A 24,101-nucleotide genomic window follows, 5' to 3' on the forward strand; every position below is an offset into this window, starting at 1 on the left:
CAATAAAGAAAACTCAATGCTCCTTTACAATCAATGTGAGTGGTGATGGGTATGAGGGCGGCACTGGGAACAGGCCTAGAACTACTAGCCCCTGAACTACTTACTGCCACCTGCATGACCCGCTCGATATATCTATAAAGTTAATGTTGGTTTTCTTATATGCTCATATACATATGGTCTATGAAATCAATAAAAAAATTCAATGTTCCTTTACAATCAATGTGAGTGGTGATGGTTATGAGGGTGGCACTGGGTCCAGGTCTAGAACTATCTGCCCCTGAACTCCTTACTGCCATTTGCATGGCCCGCTCGATATATGTATAAAGAATATGTTGGTTTCGTTATATGCTCATATACATATGGCCTATGAAATCAATAAAGAAAATTCAATTTTCCTTTACAATCAATGTGAGTTGTGATGGGTATGAGGGCGGCACTGGGACCAGGCCTAGAACTATCTGCCACTGAACTACTTACTGCCACCTGCATGGCCCATTCAATATATGTATAAAGAAAATGTTGGTTTTTTTATATGCTCATATACATATGGTCTATGAAATCAATAAAGGAAATTCAATGTTCCTTTACAATCAATGTGAGTGGTGACAACTATGAGGGTGGCACTGGGCCAAGGCCTAGAACTATCTGCCCCTGAACTACTTACTGCCATCTGCATGGCACGCTCGATATATTTATAAAGAAAAAGTTGGTTTTGTGATATGCTCATATACATATGGTCTATGAAATCAATAAAGAAAATTAAATGTTCCTTTACAATCAATGTGTGTGGTGACGGGTATGAGGGCGGCACTGGGACCAGGCTTAGAACTATCTGCCCCTGAACTACTTACTGCCATCTGCATGGCCCGCTAGATATATCTATAAAGAAAATGTTGGTTTTGTTGTATGATCATATAAATATTGTCTATGAAATCAATAAAGAAAATTCAAGGTTCTTTTAAAATCAATGTGACTTTTGACGGGTATGAGGGCGGCACTGGGAACAGGCCTGGAACTATCTGGCCCTGATCTACTTACTGCCATCTGCATGGCCCATTCAATATATGTATAAAGAAAATGTTGGTTGAGTTATATGCTCATATACGTATAGTCTATGAAATCAATAAAGAAAATTCAATGTTCCTTTACAATCAATGTGTGTGGTGACAGGTATGAGGGCGGCACTGGGACAAGGGCTAGAACTATCTGCCCCTGAACTACTTACTGAAATCTACATGGCCCGCTCAAAATATGTATAAAGAATATGTTGGTTTAGTTATATGCTCATATACATATGGCCTATGAAATCAATAAAGAAAATTCAATTTTCCTTTACAATCAGTGTGAGTGGTGACGGGTATGAGGGCGGCACTAGGACCAGGCCAGGGAATATCTGCCCCTGAACTACATGCCGCCATCTGAATGGCCTGCTCAATATATGTATAAAGAAAATCATGGTTTTGTTATATGCTCATATACATATGGTCTATGGAATCATTAAAATAAATTCAATGTTCCTTTATAATCAATGTGAGTGGTGACGGGTATGAGGGCTTCACTGGGACCAGGCCTAGAACTATCTGCCAGTGAACTACTTACTGCCATCTGCATGGTACATTCAATATATGTATAAAGAAAATGTTGGCTTTTTTATATGCTCATATACATATGGTCTATGAAATCAATAAAGAAAATTCAATGTTCCTTTACAATCAATGTGAGTGGTGACAATTATGAGGGTGGCACAGGGACCAGGCCTAGAACTATCTGCCCCTGAACTACTTACTGCAATCTGCATGGCTCGCTTGATATATCTATAAAGAAAATGTTGGTTTTGTTGTATGCTCATATAAATATTGTCTATGAAATCAATAAAGAAATTTTCAATGTTCTTTTACACTCAATGTGACTGGTGACCGGTATGAGGGCGGCACTGGGAACAGGCCTGGAACTATCAGCCCCTGATCTACTTACTGCCATCTGCATGGCCCGCTCGATGTGTGTATAAAGAAAATGTTGGTTTCCTTATTTGCTCATATACGTATAGTCTATGAAATCAAGAAAGAAAATTCAATGTTCCTTTACAATCAATGTGAGTGTTGACAGGTATGAAGACGGCACTGTGACATGGCCTAGAACTATCTGCCCCTGAACTACTTACTGCCATCTGCATGGCCCACTCGAAATATCTATAAAGAAAATGTTGGTTTGGTGATATGGTCATATACATATGGTCTATGAAATCAATAAAGAAAATTCAATGTTCCTTTACAATCAATGTGAGTGGTGACAGGTATGAGGGCGGCACTGTGACAAGGCCTAGAACTATCTGCCCCTGAACTACTTACTGAAATCTGCATGGATCGCTCGATATATCTTAAAGAAAATGTTGGTTTTATTATATGCTCATATACATATGGTCTATGAAATCAATAAAGAAAATTCAATTTTCCTTTACAATCAATGTGAGTGGTGACAAGTATGAGGGCAGCACTTGGACAAGGCCTAGAACTATCTGCCCCTGAACTACTTAATGCCATCTGCATGGCCCGCTCGAAATATGTATAAAGAAAATGTTGGTTTAGTTATATGCTCATATACATATGGTCTATGAATTCAATAAAGAAAATTCAATGTTCCATTACAATCAGTGTGAGAGGTGACGGGTATGCCGGTCGCACAGGGACCAGGATTGGAACAATCTGCCCCTGAACTACTTACTGCCATCTGCATGGCACGCTCGATATATTTATAAAGAAAATGTTGGTTATGTTTTATGCTCATATACATATGGTCTATGAAATCAATAAAGATAATTCAGTGTTCCTTTACAATCAATGTGAGTGGTGATGGGAATGAGGGCAGCACTGGGACCAGGCCAAGAAATATCAGCCCCTGAACTACTTACTGCCATCCGCATGGCCCGCTCTATATATCTATAAAGAAAATGTTGGTTTGGCTATATTTTCATATACATATGGTCTATGAAATCAATAAAGAGAATTCAATGTTCCTTTACAATCAATGTGAGTGGTGACAGGTATGAGGGCGGCACTGGTACAAGGCCTAGAACTATCTGCCCCTGAACTACTTACTGAAATCTACATGGTTCGCTCGATATATCAATAAAGAAAATGTTGGTTTTATGATATGCTCATATACATATGGTCTATGAAATCAATAAAGAAAATTCAATGTTCCTTTACAATCAATGTGAGTGGTGACAGGTGTGAAGGCGGCACTGGGACAAGGCCTAGAACTATCTGCCCCTGAAATACTTACTGCCATCTGCATGGCCCGCTCGATATATGTATAATGAAAATGTTGGTTTCGTTATATGCTCATATACATATGGTCTATGAAATCAATAAAAAATATTCAATGTTCCTTTAAAATCAATGTGAGTGGAGATGGGTATCAGGGTGGCACTGGGACCAGGTCTAGAACTATCTGCCCCTGAACTCCTTACTGCCATCTGCATGGCCCACTCGATATATGTATAACGAAAATGTTGGTTTGGTGATATGTTCATGTACATATGGTCTATGAAATCAATAAAGAAAAATTAATGTTCTTTTACAATCAACGTGAGTGGTGACGGATTTGATGGTGGCAGTAGGACCAGGCCTATAACTACCTGCCCCTGAACTCCTTACAGCCAACTGCATGGACCGCTCGATATATGAATAAAGATAATGTTGGTTTGGTGATATGTTCATATACATATGGTATATGAAATCATTAATCAAATTCAATGTTCCTTTACAATAAATGTGAGTGGTGATGGGTATGAGGGCGGTACAGGTAACAGGCCTAGAACTATCTGCCCCTGAACTAATTACTGACATTTTCATGACTCCTCGTTATATGTATAAAGAAAATGTTTGTTTTGTTTTATGCCGATATACATATGGTCTATGAAATCAATAAAGAAAATTCAATGTACCTTTACAATCAATGTGAGTGGTGACAGGTATGAAGACGGCACTGGGACCAGGCCTAAAACTATCTGCCCCTGAACTACTTACTGCCATCTGCATGGCACGCTCGATATATCTATAAAGATAATGTTGGTTTTGCTATATGCTCATATACTTATGGTCAATGAAATCAGTAAAGAAAATTCAATGTTCCTTTACAATCTATGTGTGTGGTGACGGGTGTGAGGGCGGCACTGGGACCAGGCCTAGAACTAACTGCCCCTCAACTCCTTACTGCAATCAGCCAGTCCCGCACGATATATGTATAAAGAAAATGTTGGTTTGGTGATATGTTCATATACATATGGTCTATGAAATCAATAAATAAAATTCAATGTTCCGTTACAATTAATGTGGGTGGTGACAGGTATGAGGGCGGCATTGGGACCAGGCCTAGTACTATCTGCCCCTGAACTCCTTACTGCCGTCTGCATGGCCCGCTCGATATATATATATATAAAGAAAATGTTGGTTTAGTTATATGCTCATATATATATGGGCTATGAAATCAATAAAGAAAACACAATGTTCCTTTACAATCAATGTGAGTGGTGACGGGTATGGGGTCGGCCCTGGGACCAGGCCTAGAATTATCTGCCCCTGAACTCCTTACTGCCATCTGCATGGAACGCTCGATATATATATATATATATATATATATATAAAGAAAAGGTTGGTTTAGTTATATGCTCATATACATATGGCCTATGAAATCAATAAAGAAAATTCAATGTTCCTTTACAATCAATGTGAGTGGTGACGGGTATGAGGGCGGCACTGGGACCAGGCCTAGAAATATCTGCCCCTGAACTACTTGCCGCCACCTGAAAGGCCTGCTCAATATATGTAGAAAGAAAATGTTGGTTTTGTTATATGCTCATACACTAATGGTCTATGAAATCATTAAAATAAATTCAATGCTCCTTTATATTCAATGTGAGTGGTGACTGGTAAGAGGGCGGCACTGGGACCAGGCCTAGAACTATCTGCCCCTGAACTCCTTACCGCCATCTGCATGGTCCGCTCGATACATGTATAAAGAATATGTTGATTTAGTTATATGCTCATGTATATATGGTCTATGAAATCAACAAAGAAATTTCAATGTTCCATTGCAATCAATGTGAGTGGTGACAGGTATGAGGGCGGCACTGTGACAAGGCCTAGAACTATCTGCCCCTGAACTACTTACTGCCATCTGCATGGCCCACTCGGAATATCTATATAGAAAATGTTGGTTTGGTGATATGGTCATATACATATGGTCTATGAAATCAATAAAAAAATTCAATGTTCCTTTACAATCAATGTGAGTGGTGACAGGTATGAGGGCGGCACGGTGACAAGGCCTAGAACTATCTGCCCCTGAACTACTTACTGAAATCTGCATGGATCGCTCGATATATCTATAAAGAAAATGTTGGTTTTATTATATGCTCATATACATATGGTCTATGAAATCAATAAAGAAAATTAAATGTTCCTTTACAAACAATGTGAGTGGTGACAAGTATGAGGGCAGCACTTGGACAAGGCCTAGAACTATCTGCCACTGAACTACTTAATGCCATCAGCATGGCCCGCTCGAAATATGTATAAAGAAAATGTTGGTTTAGTTATATGCTCATATACATATGGCCTATGAATTCAATAAAGAAAATTCAATGTTCCATTACAATCAATGTGAGAGGTGACGGATATGCCGGTGGCACAGGGACCAGGATTAGAACTATCTGCCCCTGAACTACTTACTGCTATCTGCATGGCACGCTCAATATATTTATAAAGAAAATGTTGGTTATGTTTTATGCTCATATACATATGGTCTATGAAAACAATAAAGAAAATTCAGTGTTCCTTTACAATCAATGTGTGTGGTGACGGGTATGAGGGCGGTACTGGGACCAGGCCTAGAACAATCTGCCCCTGAACAACTTACTGCCATCTGCATGGCCTGCTCGATATATGTATAAAGAAAATTTTGGTTTTGTGATATGCTCATATACATATGGTCTATGATATCAATAAAGAAAATTCAATGTCTCTTTACAATCAATGTTAGTGGTGGCGGGTATGAGGGCGGCACTGGGACAAGGCCTAGAACTATCTGCCCCTGAACTATTGACTGCGATCTGCATGGCCCGCTTGATATATCTATAAAGAAAATGTTGGTTTTGTTGTATGCTCATATAGATATTGTCTATGAAATCGATAAAGAAAATTCAATGTTCTTTTACACTCAATGTGACTGGTGACGGGTATGAGGGCGGCACTGGGAACAGGCCTGGAACAATCTGCCCCTGATCTACTTACTGCCATCTGCATGGCCCGCTCGATATGTGTATAAAGAAAATGTTGGTTTTGTTATATGCTCATACACATATGGCCTGTGAAATCAATGAAGAAAATTCAATGTTCCTTTACAATCAATGTGAGTGGTGACGGGTATGACGGCGGCACTGGGACCAGGCCTAGAACTATCTGCCCCTGAGCACCTTATTGCCATCTGCATGCCCCGCTCGATATATGAATAAAGAAAATGTTGGTTTTGTTATATGCTCATATACATATGGTCTATGAAATCAATAAAGAAAATTCAATGTTCCTTTACAATCAATGTGTGTGGTGATGGGTATGAGGGCAGCACTGGGACCAGGCCAAGAAATATCTGCCCCTGAACTACTTACAGCCATCCGCATGGCCCGCTCTATATATCTATAAAAAAAATGTTGGTTTGGCGATATGTTCATATTCATATGGTCTATGAAATCAATAAAGAGAATTCAATGTTCCTTTACAATCAATGTGAGTGGTGACAGGTATGAGGGCGGCACTGGGACAAGGCCTAGAACTATCTGCCCCTGAACTACTTACTGAAATCTACATGGTTCGCTCAATATATGTATAAAGAAAATGTTGGTTTAGTTATTTGCTCATATAAATATGGTCTATGAAATCAATAAAGAAAATTTAATGCTCCTTTACAATCAATGTGAGTGGTGACGAGTATGAGGGCAGCACAGGTAAAGGGCCTAGAACTATCTGCCCCTGAACTAATTACTGACATTTTCATGACCCCTCGTTATATGTATAAGGAAAATGTTTGTTTTGTTATATGCCGATATACATATGGTCTATGAAATCAATAAAGAAAATTCAATGTACCTTTACAATCAATGTGAGTGGTGACAGGTATGAGGACGGCACTGGGACAAGGCCTAGAACTATCTGCCCCTGAACTCCTTACTGCCGTCTGCATGGCCCGCTCGATACATGTATAAAGAATATGTTGATTTAGTTATATGCTCATGTATATATGGTCTATGAAATCAACAAAGAAATTTCAATGTTCCATTACAATCAATGTGAGTGGTGATGGGTATGAGGGCGGCACTGGGACCAGGCCTAGAACTATCTGCCCCTGAACTACTTACTGCCATCTGCATGGCACATTCGATATATGTATAAAGAAAATATTGGTTTCTTTATATGCTCATATACATATGGTCTATGAAATCAATAAAGAAAATTCAATGTACCTTTACAATCAATGTGAGTGGTGACAGGTATGAGGACGGCACTGGGACAAGGCCTAGAACTATCTGCCCCTGAACTACTTACTGCCATCTGCATGGCACGATTGATATATTTATAAAGAAAATGTTGGTTTTGTGATATGCCCATATACATATGGTCTATGATATCAATAAAGAAAATTCAATGTTCCTTTACAATAAATGTTAGTGGTGACGGGTATGAGGGTGGCACTGGGACAAGGACTAGAACTATCTGCCCCTGAACTACTGACTGCGATCTGCATGGCCCACTTGATATATCTATAAAGAAAATGTTGGTTTTGTTGTATGCTCATATAAATATTGTCTATGATATCAATAAAGAAAATTCAATGATCTTTTACAATCAATGTGACTGGTGATGGGTATGAGGGCGGCACTGGGACCAGGCCTGGAACTATCTGCCCCTGATCTACTTACTGCCATCTGCATGGCCTGCTCGATATGTGTATAAAGAAAATGTTGGTTTCGTTATTTGCTCATATACGTATGGTCTATAAAGTCAATAAAGAAAATTCAATGATCCTTTACAATCTATGTGAGTGGTGATGGGTATGAGGGCAGCACTGGGACCAGGCCAAGAACTATCTGCCCCTGATCTACTTACTGCATCCGCATGGCCTGCTCTATATATCTATAAAGAAAATGTTGGTTTGGCGATATGTTCATATACATTTGGTCTATGAAATCAATAAAGAAAATTCAATGTCCCTTTACAATCAATGTGAGTGGTGACAGGTATGAGGGCGGCACTGGGACAAGGCCTAGAACTATCTGCCCCTGAAGTACTTTCTGAAATCTACATGGTTTGCTCGATATATCTATAAAGAAAATGTTGGTTTTATTATATGCTCATATACATATGGTCTATGAAATCAATAAAGAAAATTCAATGTTCCTTTACAATCAATGTGAGTGGTGACAGGTATGAGGGTGGCACTGGGACAATGCCTAGAACTATCTGCCCCTGAACTACTTAATGCCATCTGCATGGCCCGCTCGATATATGTATAAAGAAAATGTTGGTTTTGTTATATGCTCATATACATATGGTGTATGAAATCAATAAAGAAAATTCAATGTTCCTTTACAATCAATGTGATTGGTGATGGGTATGAGGGTGGCACTGGGACCAGGCCTCAAACTATCTCCCCCTGAACTACTTACTGCCATCTGAATGGCCCGCTCGATATATCTATAAAGAAAATGTTGATTTTGTTATATGCTCATATACATATGGTCTATGAAATCAATAAAAGAAAATTCAATGTTCCTTTACAATCAATGAGAGTGGTGATGGGTATGAGGACGGCACTGGGACCAGGCATAGAACTATCTGCCCCTGAACTACTTACTGCCATCTGCATGGTCCGCTCGAAATATCTATAACGGAAATTTTGGTTTTGTTATATGCTCATATACATATGGTCTATGAAATCAATAAAGAAAATTCAATGTTCCTTTACAATCAATGTGAGTGGTGACAGGTATGAGGGTGCCACTGGGTCAAGGCCTAGAACTATCTGCCCCTGAACTACTTACTGCTATCGGCATGGCACGATCGATATATTATAAAGAAGATGTTGGTTTTGTTATATGCTCATATACATATGGCCTATGAAATCAATAAAGAAAATTCAATATTCCTTTACAATCAATGTGAGTGGTGACGGGTATGAAGGCGGCCCTAGGACCAGGCCTAGAAATATCTGCCCCAGAACTACTTGCTGCCATCTGAATGGCCTGCTCAATATATGTATTAAGAAAATGTTGGTTTTGTTATATGCTCATATACATATGGTCTATGAAATCAATAAAATAAATTCAATGTTCCTTTATAATTAATTAGAGTGGTGATGGGTAAGAAGGCGACACTGGGACCAGGCCTAGAACCATCTGCCCCTGAACTCCTTACCGCCATCTGCATTTCACGCTCGATACATGTATAAAGAAAATGTTGGTTTAGTTATATGCTCATGTATATATGGTCGATGAAATCAACAAAGAAATTTCAATGTTTCATTACAATCAATGTGAGTGGCGATGGGTATGAGGGCCACACTGGTACCAGGCCTAGAACTATCTGCCCCTGAACTCCTTACTGCCATCTGCATGGCCCATTCGATATATGTATAAAGAAAATGTTGGTTTTTTTTATGCTCATATACATATGGTATATGAAATCAATAAAAAAAATTCAAAGTTCCTTTACAATCAATGTGAGTGGTGGCAGGTATGAGGGCGGCACTGGGCCAAGGCCTAGAACAATCTGGCCCTGAACTACTTACTGCCATCTGCATGGCACGCTCGAAATATGTATAAAGAAAATGTTGGTTTAGTTATATGCTCATTTACATATGGCCTATGAAATCAATAAAGTAAATTCAATGTTCCTTTACAATCAAAGTGAGTGGTGACGGGTATTAGGGCGGCACAGGGACCAGGATTAGAACTATCTGCCCCTGAACTACTTACTGCTATCTGCATGGCACGCTCAATATATTTATAAAGAAAATGTTGGTTATGTTTTATGCTCATATACATATGGTCTATGAAAACAATAAAGAAAATTCAGTGTTCCTTTACAATCAATGTGTGTGGTGACGGGTATGAGGGCGGTACTGGGACCAGGCCTAGAACAATCTGCCCCTGAATAACTTACTGCCATCTGCATGGCCCGCTCGATATATGTATAAAGAAAATTTTGGTTTTGTGATATGCTCATATACATATGGTCTATGATATCAATAAAGAAAATTCAATGTCTCTTTACAATCAATGTTAGTGGTGGCGGGTATGAGGGCGGCACTGGGACAAGGCCTAGAACTATCTGCCCCTGAACTATTGACTGCGATCTGCATGGCCCGCTTGATATATCTATAAAGAAAATGTTGGTTTTGTTGTATGCTCATATAGATATTGTCTATGAAATCGATAAAGAAAATTCAATGTTCTTTTACACTCAATGTGACTGGTGACGGGTATGAGGGCGGCACTGGGAACAGGCCTGGAACAATCTGCCCCTGATCTACTTACTGCCATCTGCATGGCCCGCTCGATATGTGTATAAAGAAAATGTTGGTTTTGTTATATGCTCATACACATATGGCCTGTGAAATCAATGAAGAAAATTCAATGTTCCTTTACAATCAATGTGAGTGGTGACGGGTATGACGGCGGCACTGGGACCAGGCCTAGAACTATCTGCCCCTGAGCACCTTATTGCCATCTGCATGCCCCGCTCGATATATGAATAAAGAAAATGTTGGTTTTGTTATATGCTCATATACATATGGTCTATGAAATCAATAAAGAAAATTCAATGTTCCTTTACAATCAATGTGTGTGGTGATGGGTATGAGGGCAGCACTGGGACCAGGCCAATAAATATCTGCCCCTGAACTACTTACAGCCATCCGCATGGCCCGCTCTATATATCTATAAAGAAAATGTTGGTTTGGCGATATGTTCATATTCATATGGTCTATGAAATCAATAAAGAGAATTCAATGTTCCTTTACAATCAATGTGAGTGGTGACAGGTGTGAGGGCGGCACTGGGACAAGGCCTAGAACTATCTGCCCCTGAACTACTTACTGAAATCTACATGGATCGCTCGATATATGTATAAAGAAAATGTTGGTTTAGTTATATGCTCATATAAATATGGTCTATGAAATCAATAAAGAAAATTTAATGCTCCTTTACAATCAATGTGAGTGGTGACGAGTATGAGGGCAGCACAGGTAAAGGGCCTAGAACTATCTGCCCCTGAACTAATTACTGACATTTTCATGACCCCTCGTTATATGTATAAGGAAAATGTTTGTTTTGTTATATGCCGATATACATATGGTCTATGAAATCAATAAAGAAAATTCAATGTACCTTTACAATCAATGTGAGTGGTGACAGGTATGAGGACGGCACTGGGACAAGGCCTAGAACTATCTGCCCCTGAACTCATTACTGCCGTCTGCATGGCCCGCTCGATACATGTATAAAGAATATGTTGATTTAGTTATATGCTCATGTATATATGGTCTATGAAATCAACAAAGAAATTTCAATGTTCCATTACAATCAATGTGAGTGGTGATGGGTATGAGGGCGGCACTGGGACCAGGCCTAGAACTATCTGCCCCTGAACTACTTACTGCCATCTGCATGGCACATTCGATATATGTATAAAGAAAATATTGGTTTCTTTATATGCTCATATACATATGGTCTATGAAATCAATAAAGAAAATTCAATGTTCCTTTACAATCAATGTGAGTGGTGACAGGTATGAGGGCGGCACTGGGCCAAGGCCTAGAACTATCTGCCCCTGAACTACTTACTGCCATCTGCATGGCACGATTGATATATTTATAAAGAAAATGTTGGTTTTGTGATATGCCCATATACATATGGTCTATGATATCAATAAAGAAAATTCAATGTTCCTTTACAATAAATGTTAGTGGTGACGGGTATGAGGGTGGCACTGGGACAAGGACTAGAACTATCTGCCCCTGAACTACTGACTGCGATCTGCATGGCCCACTTGATATATCTATAAAGAAAACGTTGGTTTTGTTGTATGCTCATATAAATATTGTCTATGATATCAATAAAGAAAATTCAATGATCTTTTACAATCAATGTGACTGGTGATGGGTATGAGGGCGGCACTGGGACCAGGCTTGGAACTATCTGCCCCTGATCTACTTACTGCCATCTGCATGGCCTGCTCGATATGTGTATAAAGAAAATGTTGGTTTCGTTATTTGCTCATATACGTATGGTCTATAAAGTCAATAAAGAAAATTCAATGATCCATTACAATCTATGTGAGTGGTGATGGGTATGAGGGCAGCACTGGGACCAGGCCAAGAACTATCTGCCCCTGATCTACTTACTGCATCCGCATGGCCTGCTCTATATATCTATAAAGAAAATGTTGGTTTGGCGATATGTTCATATACATTTGGTCTATGAAATCAATAAAGAAAATTCAATGTTCCTTTACAATCAATGTGAGTGGTGACAGGTATGAGGGCGGCACTGGGACAAGGCCTAGAACTATCTGCCCCTGAAGTACTTTCTGAAATCTACATGGTTTGCTCGATATATCTATAAAGAAAATGTTGGTTTTATTATATGCTCATATACATATGGTCTATGAAATCAATAAAGAAAATTCAATGTTCCTTTACAATCAATGTGAGTGGTGACAGGTATGAGGGTGGCACTGGGACAATGCCTAGAACTATCTGCCCCTGAACTACTTAATGCCATCTGCATGGCCCGCTCGATATATGTATAAAGAAAATGTTGGTTTTGTTATATGCTCATATACATATGGTGTATGAAATCAATAAAGAAAATTCAATGTTCCTTTACAATCAATGTGATTGGTGATGGGTATGAGGGCGGCACTGGGACCAGGCCTCGAACTATCTCCCCCTGAACTACTTACTGCCATCTGAATGGCCCGCTCGATATATCTATAAAGAAAATGTTGATTTTGTTATATGCTCATATACATATGGTCTATGAAATCAATAAAAGAAAATTCAATGTTCCTTTACAATCAATGAGAGTGGTGATGGGTATGAGGACGGCACTGGGACCAGGCATAGAACTATCTGCCCCTGAACTACTTACTGCCATCTGCATGGTCCGCTCGAAATATCTATAACGGAAATTTTGGTTTTGTTATATGCTCATATACATATGGTCTATGAAATCAATAAAGAAAATTCAATGTTCCTTTACAATCAATGTGAGTGGTGACAGGTATGAGGGTGCCACTGGGTCAAGGCCTAGAACTATCTGCCCCTGAACTACTTACTGCTATCGGCATGGCACGATCGATATATTATAAAGAAGATGTTGGTTTTGTTATATGCTCATATACATATGGCCTATGAAATCAATAAAGAAAATTCAATATTCCTTTACAATCAATGTGAGTGGTGACGGGTATGAAGGCGGCCCTAGGACCAGGCCTAGAAATATCTGCCCCAGAACTACTTGCTGCCATCTGAATGGCCTGCTCAATATATGTATTAAGAAAATGTTGGTTTTGTTATATGCTCATATACATATGGTCTATGAAATCAATAAAGAAAATTCAATGTTCCTTTGCAATCAATGTGAGTGGTGACAGGTATGAGGGCGGCACTGGGACAAGGCCTAGAACTATCTGCCCCTGAACTACTTACTGCCATCTGCATGGCCCGCTCGATACATGTATAAAGAAAATGTTGGTTTTGTTATATGCTCATATACATATGGTCTATCAAATCAAAAAAGAAAATTCAATGTTCCTTTACAATCAATGTGAGTGGTGACAGGTATAAGGGCGGCACTGGGACAAGGCCTAGAACTATCTGCCCCTGAACTACTTACTGCCATCTGCATATCCCGCTCGATATAAGTATAAAGAAAATGTTAGTTTTGATATATTCTCATATACATATGGTCTATGAAATCAATAAAGAAAATACAATGTTCCTTTACAATCAATGTGAGTGGTGACTGGTATGAGGGCGGCACTGTGACAAGGCTTAGAACTATCTGCCGCTGAACTATATACTGCCATCTGCATGGCCCGCTCGATATAAGTATAAAGAAAATGTTGGTTTTGTTATATGCTCATATACATATGGTCTATGAAATCAATAAAGAAAATTCAATGTTCCTTTACAATCTATGTGAGTGGTGATGGGTATGAGGGTGGCACTGGGACCAGGCCTAGAACTATCTGCCCCCGAACTACATACTGCCACCTTCATGGCACGCTCGAAATATCTATATAGAAAATGTTGGTTTTGTTATATGTTCATATACATATATTCTATGAAATCAATACAGAAAATTCAATGTCCCTTTACAATCAATGTGAGTGGTGAGAGGTATGAGGGCTTCACTGGGACAAGGCCTAGGTCTATCTGCCCCTGAACTACTTACTGCCATCAGCATGGCCCGCTCGATATATCTATAAAGAAAAGGTTGGTTTTGTTATATGCTCATATACATATGGTCTATGAAATCAATAAAGAATATTCAATGTTCCTTTACAATCAATGTGAGTGGTGATGGGTATGAGGGTGGCACTGGGACCAGGCCTAGAACTATCTGCCCCCGAACTACTTACTGCCACCTTCATGGCACGCTCGAAATATCTATATACAAAATGTTGGTTTTGTTATATGTTCATATACATATATTCTATGAAATCAATAAAGAAAATTCAATGTTCCTTTACAATCAATGTGAGTGGTGAGAGGTATGAGGGCGGCACTGGGACAAGGCCTAGGGCCATCTGCCCCTGAACTACTTACTGCCATCAGCATGGCCCGCTCGGTATATCTATATAGAAAAGGTTGGTTTTGTTATATGCTCATATATATATGGTCTATGAAATCAATAAAGAATATTCAATGTTCCTTCACAATCAAAGTGAGTGGTGATGGGTATGAGGGTGGCACTGGGACCAGGCCTAGAGGTTTCTGCCCCTGAACTACTTACTGCCATCTGCATGGCACGCTCGAAATATCTATAAAGAAAATGTTGGTTTTGTTATATGCTCATATACATATGGTCTATGAAATCAATAAAGAAAATTCAATGCTCCTATACAATCAATGTGAGTGGTGACAGGTATGAGGGCAGTACTGTGACAAGGCCTAGAACTATCTGCCCCTGAACTACATACTATAATCTGCATGACGGGCTCAATATATCTATAAATAAAATGTTGGTTTTGTTATATGCTCATATACATATGGTCTATGAAATCAATAAAGAAAATTCATTGTACCTTTACAAACAATGTGAGTGGTGACAGGTATGAGGGCGGCACTAGGACAAGGAATCGAACTTTCTGCCCCTGAACTACTTACTGCCATCTGCATGGCCTGCTCGATATATGTATAAAGAAAATGTTGGTTTTGTTATACGCTCATATACATATGGTCTATGTAATCAATAAAGAATATTCAATGTTCCTTTACAATCAATGTGAGTGGTGAGAGGTATGAGGGCGGCACTGGGACAAGGCCTAGGACTATCTGCCCCTGAACTACTTACTGCCATCAGCATGGCCCGCTCGGTATATCTATATAGAAAAGGTTGGTTTTGTTATATGCTCATATATATATGGTCTATGAAATCAATAAAGAATATTCAATGTTCCTTTACAATCAATGTGAGTGGTGATGGGTATGAGGGTGGCACTGGGACCAGGCCTAGAACTACCTGCCCCTGAGCTACTTACTGCCATCTGCATGGCCCGCTCGATATATCTATAAAGAAAATGTTGGTTTTGTTATATGCTCGTATACATATAGTCTATGAAATCAATAAGGAAAATTCAACGTTCCTTTACAATTAATGTTAGTGGTGACGGGTATGAGAGCGGCACTGGGACAAGGCCTAGAACTATCTGCCCCTGATCAACTGAGTGCGATCTGCATTGCCCGCTTGAAATATCTATAAAGAAAATGTTGGTTTTGTTGTATGCTCATGTAAATATGGTCTATGAAAACAATAAAGAAAATTCAATTTTACTTTACAATCAATGTGAGTGGTGACAGGTATGAGGGCGGCACTGGGACAAGGCCTAGAACTATATGCCCATGAACTACTTACTGAAATCTACATGGTTCACTCGATATATGTATAAAGAAAATGTTGGTTTTGTTATATGCTCATATAAATATGGTCTATGAAATCAATAAAGAAAATTCAGTGTTCCTTTACAATCAATGTGAGTACTGACGGGTATGAGGGTGCCACTGGGACAAGGCCTAGAACTATCTGCCCCTGAACTACTTACAGCTATCTGCATGGCCCGCTCGATATATGTATAAAGAAAATGTTGGTTTTGTTATATGCTCATATACATATGGTCTATCAAATCAAAAAAGAAAATTCAATGTTCCTTTACAATCAATGTGAGTGGTGACAGGTATGAGGGCGGTACTGGGACCAGTTCTAGAACTATCTGCCGCTGAACTACTTACTGCCATCTGCATGGCCCACACGATATATGTATAAAGAAAATGTTGGTTTTGTTATATGCTCATATACATATGGTCTATCAAATCAAAAAAGAAAATTCAATGTTCCTTTACAATCAATGTGAGTGGTGACAGGTATAAGGGCGGCACTGGGACAAGGCCTAGAACTATCTGCCCCTGAACTACTTACTGCCATCTGCATATCCCGCTCGATATAAGTATAAAGAAAATGTTGGTTTTGATATATTCTCATATACATATGGTCTATGAAATCAATAAAGAAAATACAATGTTCCTTTACAATCAATGTGAGTGGTGACTGGTATGAGGGCGGCACTGTGACAAGGCTTAGAACTATCTGCCGCTGAACTATATACTGCCATCTGCATGGCCCGCTCGATATAAGTATAAGGAAAATGTTGGTTAGGTGATATGTTCATATACATATGGTCTATGAAATCAATAAAGAAAATTCAATGTTCCTTTACAATCAATGTGAGTGGTGAGAGGTATGAGGGCGGCACTGTGAGAAGGCCTAGAACTATCTGCCCCTGAATTACATACTGTAATCTGCATGGCGGGCTCAATATATCTATAAATAAAATGTTGGTTTTGTTATATGCTAATATACATATGGTCTATGAAGTCGATAAAGAAAATTCAATGTACCTTTACAATCAATGTGAGTGGTGACAGGTATGAGGGCGGCACTAGGACAAGGCCTAGAACTATCTGCCCCTGAACTACTTACTGCCATCTGCATGGCCCGCTCGATATATGTATAAAGAAAATGTTGGTTTTGTTATACGCTCATATACATATGGTCTATGAAATCAATAAAGAAAAGTCAATGTTCCTTTACAATCAATGTGAGTGGCGACAGGTATGAGGGCGGCACTGGAACCAGGCCTAGAACTATCTGCCCCTGAACTACTTACTGCCATCTGCATGGCCCGCTCGTTATATCTATAAAGAACATGCTGGTTTTGTTGTATGCTCATGTACATATGGTCTATGAAATCAATAAAGAAAATTCAATGTTCCTTTGAACCAATGTGTGTGGTGATGTGTATGAGGGCGGCACTGGGACCAGGCCTAGAACTATCTGCCCCTGAACTTCTTACTGCTATCTGCATGCCCCGCTCAATATATGTATAAAGATAATGTTGGCTTTGTTATATGCTCATATACATATGGTCCATGAATTCAATAAAAAAATTCAATGTGCCTTTACAATCAATGTGAGTGGTGACAGGTCTGAGGGTGGCACTAGGACAAGGCCTAGAACTATCTGCCCCTGAACTACTTACTGCCATCTGCATGGCCCGCTCGACATATCTATAAGAATATGTTGGTTTTGATATATGCTCAAATACATATAGTCTATGAAATCAATAAAGAAAATTCAATGTTCCTTTACAATCAATGTGAGTGGTGACAGGTATGAGGGCGGTACTGGGACCAGGCCTAGAACTATCTGCCCCTGAACTACTTACTGCCATCTGCATGGCACGCTCGATATATCTATAAAGAAAATGCTGGTTTTGTTATATGCTCATATACGTATGGTCTATGAAATCAATAAAGAAAATTAAATGATCCTTTACAATCAATGTGAGTGGTAATGGGTATAAAGGTGGCACTGGGACAAGGCCTAGAACTATCTCCCCCTGAACTACTTACAGCTATCTGCATGGCCCGCTCGATATATGTATAAAGAAAATGTTGGTTTTGTTATATGCTCATATACAAATGGTCTATGAAATCAAAAAAGAAAATTCAATGTTCCTTTACAATGAGTGTGAGTGGTGACAGGTATAAGGGCGGCACTGGGACAAGGCCTAGAACTATCTGCCCCTGAACTACTTACTGCCATCAGCATGGCCCGCTCGATATATCTATAAAGAAAATGTTGGTTTTTTTATATGCTCATATACATATGGTCTATGAAATCAATAAAGAAAATTCAATGTTCCATTACAATCAATGTGAGTGGTGATGGTTATGAGGGCGGCACTGGGACCAGGCCCAGAACTATCTGCCCCTGAACTACTTACTGCCATCTGCATGGCACGCTCGATATATCTATAAAGAAATTGCTGGTTTTGTTATATGCTCATATACGTATGGTCTATGAAATCGATAAAGAAAATTCAATGTTCTTTTACAATCAATGTGAGTGGCGACAGGTATGAGGGCGGCACTGGGACCAGGCCTAGAACTATCTGCCCCTGAACTACTTACTGCCATCTGCATGGCCCGCTCGTTATATCTATAAAGAACATGCTGGTTTTGTTATATGCTCATGTACATTTGTCTATGAAATAAATAAAGAAAATTCAATGTTCCTTTGAACCAATGTGTGTGGTGATGGGTATGAGGGCGGCACTGGGACCAGGCCTAGAACTATCTGCCCCTGAACTACTTACTGCCATCTGCATGGCCCGCTAAAAATATCTATAAAGAAAATGTTGGTTTTGTTAAATGCTCATATACATATGGTCTATGGAATCAATAAAGAAAATACAATGTTCCTTTACAATCAATGTGAGTGGTGACAGGTGTGAGTGCGCCACTGGGACAAGTCCTAGAACTATCTGCCCCTGAACTACTTACTGCTATCTGCATGGCCCGCTCAATATATGTATAAAGAAAATGTTGGTTTTGTTATATGCTCATATACATATGGTCTTTGAAATCAATAAAGAAAATTCAATGATCCTTAACAATCAATGTGAGTGGAGACAGGTATAAGGGTGGCACTGGGACAAGGCCTAGAACTATCTGCCCCTGAACTACTTACTGCCATCTGCATGGCCCGCTCGATATATCTATAAGAAAATGTTGGTTTTGTTATATGCTCAGATACATATAGTCTATGAAATCAATAAAGAAAATTCATTGTTCCATTACAATCAATGTGAGTGGTGACAGGTATGAGGGCGGTACTGGGACCGGGCCTAGAACTATCTGCCGCTGAACTACTTACTGCCATCTGCATGGCCCGCACGATATATCTATAAAGAAAATGTTGGTTTTGTTATATGCTCATATACATATGGTCTATGAAATCAATAAAGAAAATTAAATGTTCCTTTACATTCAATGTGAGTGGTAATGGGTATAAGGCTGGCACTGGGACAAGGTCTAGAACTATCTGCCCCTGAACTACTTACAGCTATCTGCATGGCCCGCTCGATATATGTATAAAGAAAATGTTGGTTTTGTTATATGCTCATATACATATGGTCTATGAAATCAAAAAAGAAAATTCAATGTTCCTTTACAATCAATGTGAGTGGTGACAGGTATAAGGGCGGCACTGGGACAAGGCCTAGAACTATCTGCCCCTGAACTACTTACTGCCATCTGCATATCCCGCTCGATATAAGTATAAAGAAAATGATGGTTTTGATATATTCTCATATACATATGGTCTATAAAATCAATAAAGAATATACCATGTTCCTTTACAATCAATGTGAGTGGTGACTGGTATGAGGGCGTCACTGTGACAAGGCTTAGAACTATCTTCCGCTGAACTATATACTGCCATCTGCATGGCCCGCTCGATATAAGTATAAAGGAAATGTTGGTTTTGTTATATGCTCATATACATATGGTCTATGAAATCAATAAAGAAAATTCAATGTTCCTTTACAATCAATGTGAGTGGTGACAGGTATAAGGGCGGCACTGGGACAAGGCCTAGAACTATCTGCCCCTGAACTACTTACTGCCATCTGCATATCCCGCTCGATATAAGTATAAAGAAAATGTTGGTTTTGATATATTCTCATATACATATGGTCTATAAAATCAATAAAGAATATACCATGTTCCTTTACAATCAATGTGAGTGGTGACTGGTATGAGGGCGTCACTGTGACAAGGCTTAGAACTATCTTCCGCTGAACTATATACTGCCATCTGCATGGCCCGCTCGATATAAGTATAAAGGAAATGTTGGTTTTGTTATATGCTCATATACATATGGTCTATGAAATCAATAAAGAAAATTCAATGTTCCTTTACAATCAATGTGAGTGGTGATGGGTATGAGGGTGGCACTGGGATCAGGCCTAGAACTATCTGCACCCGAACTACTTACTGCCATCTGCATGGCACGCTCAAAATAGCTATAAAGAAAATGTTGGTTCTGTTATATGTTCATATACATATAGTCTATGAAGTCAATAAAGAAAATTCAATATTCCTTTACAATCAATGTGAGTGGTGAGAGGTATGAGGGCGGCACTGGGACAAGGCCTAGAACTATCTGCCCCTGAACTACTTACTGCCATCAGCATGGCCCGCTCGATATATCTATAAAGAAAATGTTACTTTTGCTATATGCTCATATACATATGGTCTATGAAATCAATAAAGAAAATTCAATGCTCCTATACAATCAATGTGAGTGGTGACAGGTATGAGGGCGGCACTGTGACAAGGCCTAGAACTATCTGCCCCTGAACTACATACTGTAATCTGCATGGCGGGCTCAATATATCTATAAATAAAATGTTGGTTTTGTTATATGCTAATATACATATGGTCTATGAAATCAATAAAGAAAATTCATTGTACTTTTACAATCAATGTGAGTGGTGACAGGTATGAGGGCGGCACTAGGACAAGGCCTAGAAATATCTGCCCCTGAACTACTTACTGCCATCTGCATGGCCCGCTCGATATATGTATAAAGAAAATGTTGGTTTTGTTATACGCTCATATACATATGGTCTATGAAATAAATAAAGAAAATTCAATGTTCCTTTACAATCAATGTGAGTGATGATGGTTATGAGGGCGGCACTGGGACCAGGCCCAGAACTATCTGCCCCTGAACTACTTACTGCCATCTGCATGGCCCGCTCGATATATCTATAAAGAAAATGCTGGTTTTGTTATATGCTCATATACATATGGTCTATGAAATCGATAAAGAAAATTCAATGTTCCTTTGCAATCAATGTGAGTGGCGACAGGTATGAGGGCGGCACTGGGACCAGGCCTAGAACTATATGCCCCTGAAATACTTACTGCCATCTGCATGGCCCGCTCGTTATATCTATAAAGATCATGCTGGTTTTGTTATATGCTCATGTACATATGGTCTATGAAATCAATAAAGAAAATTCAATGTTCCTTTGAACCAATGTGTGTGGTGATGGGTATGAGGGCGGCACTGGGACCAGGCCTAGAACTATCTGCCCCTGAACTAATTACTGCCATCAGCATGGCCCGCTAAAAATATCTATAAAGAAAATGTTGGTTTTGTTAAATGCTTATATACATATTGTGTATGGAATCAATAAAGAAAATACAATGTTCCTTTACAATCAATATGAGTGGTGACAGGTGTGAGTGCGCCACTGGGACAAGTCCTAGAACTATCTGCCCCTGAACTACTTACTGCTATCTGCATGGCCCGCTCAATATATGTATAAAGAAAATGTTGGTTTTGTTATATGCTCATATACATATGGTCTATGAAATCAATAAAGAAAATTCAATGTTCCTTTACAATCAATGTGAGTGGAGACAGGTATAAGGGTGGCACTGGGACAAGGCCTAGAACTATCTGCCCCTGAACTACTTACTGCCCTTGCATATTCCACTCGATATATGTATAAAGAAAATGTTGGTTTTGATATATTCTCATATACATATGGTCTATAAAATCAATAAAGAATATACCATGTTCCTTTACAATCAATGTGAGTGGTGACTGGTATGAGGGCGTCACTGTGACAAGGCTTAGAACTATCTTCCGCTGAACTATATACTGCCATCTGCATGGCCCGCTCGATATAAGTATAAAGGAAATGTTGGTTTTGTTATATGCTCATATACATATGGTCTATGAAATCAAAAAAGAAAATTCAATGTTCCTTTACAATGAATGTGAGTGGTGACAGGTATAAGGGCGGCACTGGGACAAGGCCTAGAACTATCTGCCCCTGAACTACTTACTGCCATCAGCATGGCCCGCTCGATATATCTATAAAGAAAATGTTGGTTTTTTTATATGCTCATATACATATGGTCTATGAAATCAATAAAGAAAATTCAATGTTCCATTACAATCAATGTGAGTGGTGATGGTTATGAGGGCGGCACTGGGACCAGGCCCAGAACTATCTGCCCCTGAACTACTTACTGCCATCTGCATGGCACGCTCGATATATCTATAAAGAAAATGCTGGTTTTGTTATATGCTCATATACGTATGGTCTATGAAATCAATAAAGAAAATTCAATGTTCTTTTACAATCAATGTGAGTGGCGACAGGTATGAGGGCGGCACTGGGACCAGGCCTAGAACTATCTGCCCCTGAACTACTTACTGCCATCTGCATGGCCCGCTCGTTATATCTATAAAGAACATGCTGGTTTTGTTATATGCTCATGTACATTTGTCTATGAAATAAATAAAGAAAATTCAATGTTCCTTTGAACCAATGTGTGTGGTGATGGGTATGAGGGCGGCACTGGGACCAGGCCTAGAACTATCTGCCCCTGAACTACTTACTGCCATCTGCATGGCCCGCTAAAAATATCTATAAAGAAAATGTTGGTTTTGTTAAATGCTCATATACATATGGTCTATGGAATCAATAAAGAAAATACAATGTTCCTTTACAATCAATGTGAGTGGTGACAGGTGTGAGTGCGCCACTGGGACAAGTCCTAGAACTATCTGCCCCTGAACTACTTACTGCTATCTGCATGGCCCGCTCAATATATGTATAAAGAAAATGTTGGTTTTGTTATATGCTCATATACATATGGTCTTTGAAATCAATAAAGAAAATTCAATGATCCTTAACAATCAATGTGAGTGGAGACAGGTATAAGGGTGGCACTGGGACAAGGCCTAGAACTATCTGCCCCTGAACTTCTTACTGCCATTGCATATTCCACTCGATATAAGTATAAAGAAAATGTTGGTTCTGTTATATGCTCATATACATATGGTCTATGAAATCACAAAAGAAAATTCAATCTTCCTTTAAATCATTGTGAGTGGTGATGGGTATGAGGGCGGCACTGGGACCAGGCCAAGAACTATCTGCCCCTGAACTACTTACTGCTATCTGCATGGCCCGCTCAATATATGTATAAAGATAATTTGGCTTTGTTATATGCTCATATACATATGGTCTATGAAATCAATAAAAAAATTCAATGTTCCTTTACAATCAATGTGAGTGGCGACAGGTATGAGGGCGGCACTGGGACCAGGCCTAGAACTATCTGCCCCTGAACTACTTACTGCCATCTGCATGGCCCGCTCGTTATATCTATAAAGAACATGCTGGTTTTGTTATATGCTCATGTACATATGGTCTATGAAATCTATAAAGAAAATTCAATGTTCCTTTGAACCAATGTGTGTGGTGATGGGTATGAGGGTGGCACTGGGACCAGACCTAGAACTATCTGCCCCTGAACTACTTACTGCCATCTGCATGGCCCACTAAAAATATCTATAAAGAAAATGTTGGTTTTGTTAAATGCTCAT

The sequence above is a fragment of the Schistocerca gregaria genome, chromosome 1 (genome assembly GCF_023897955.1).
Source record: "Schistocerca gregaria isolate iqSchGreg1 chromosome 1, iqSchGreg1.2, whole genome shotgun sequence".
Taxonomy (NCBI): Eukaryota; Metazoa; Arthropoda; class Insecta; order Orthoptera; family Acrididae; genus Schistocerca; species Schistocerca gregaria.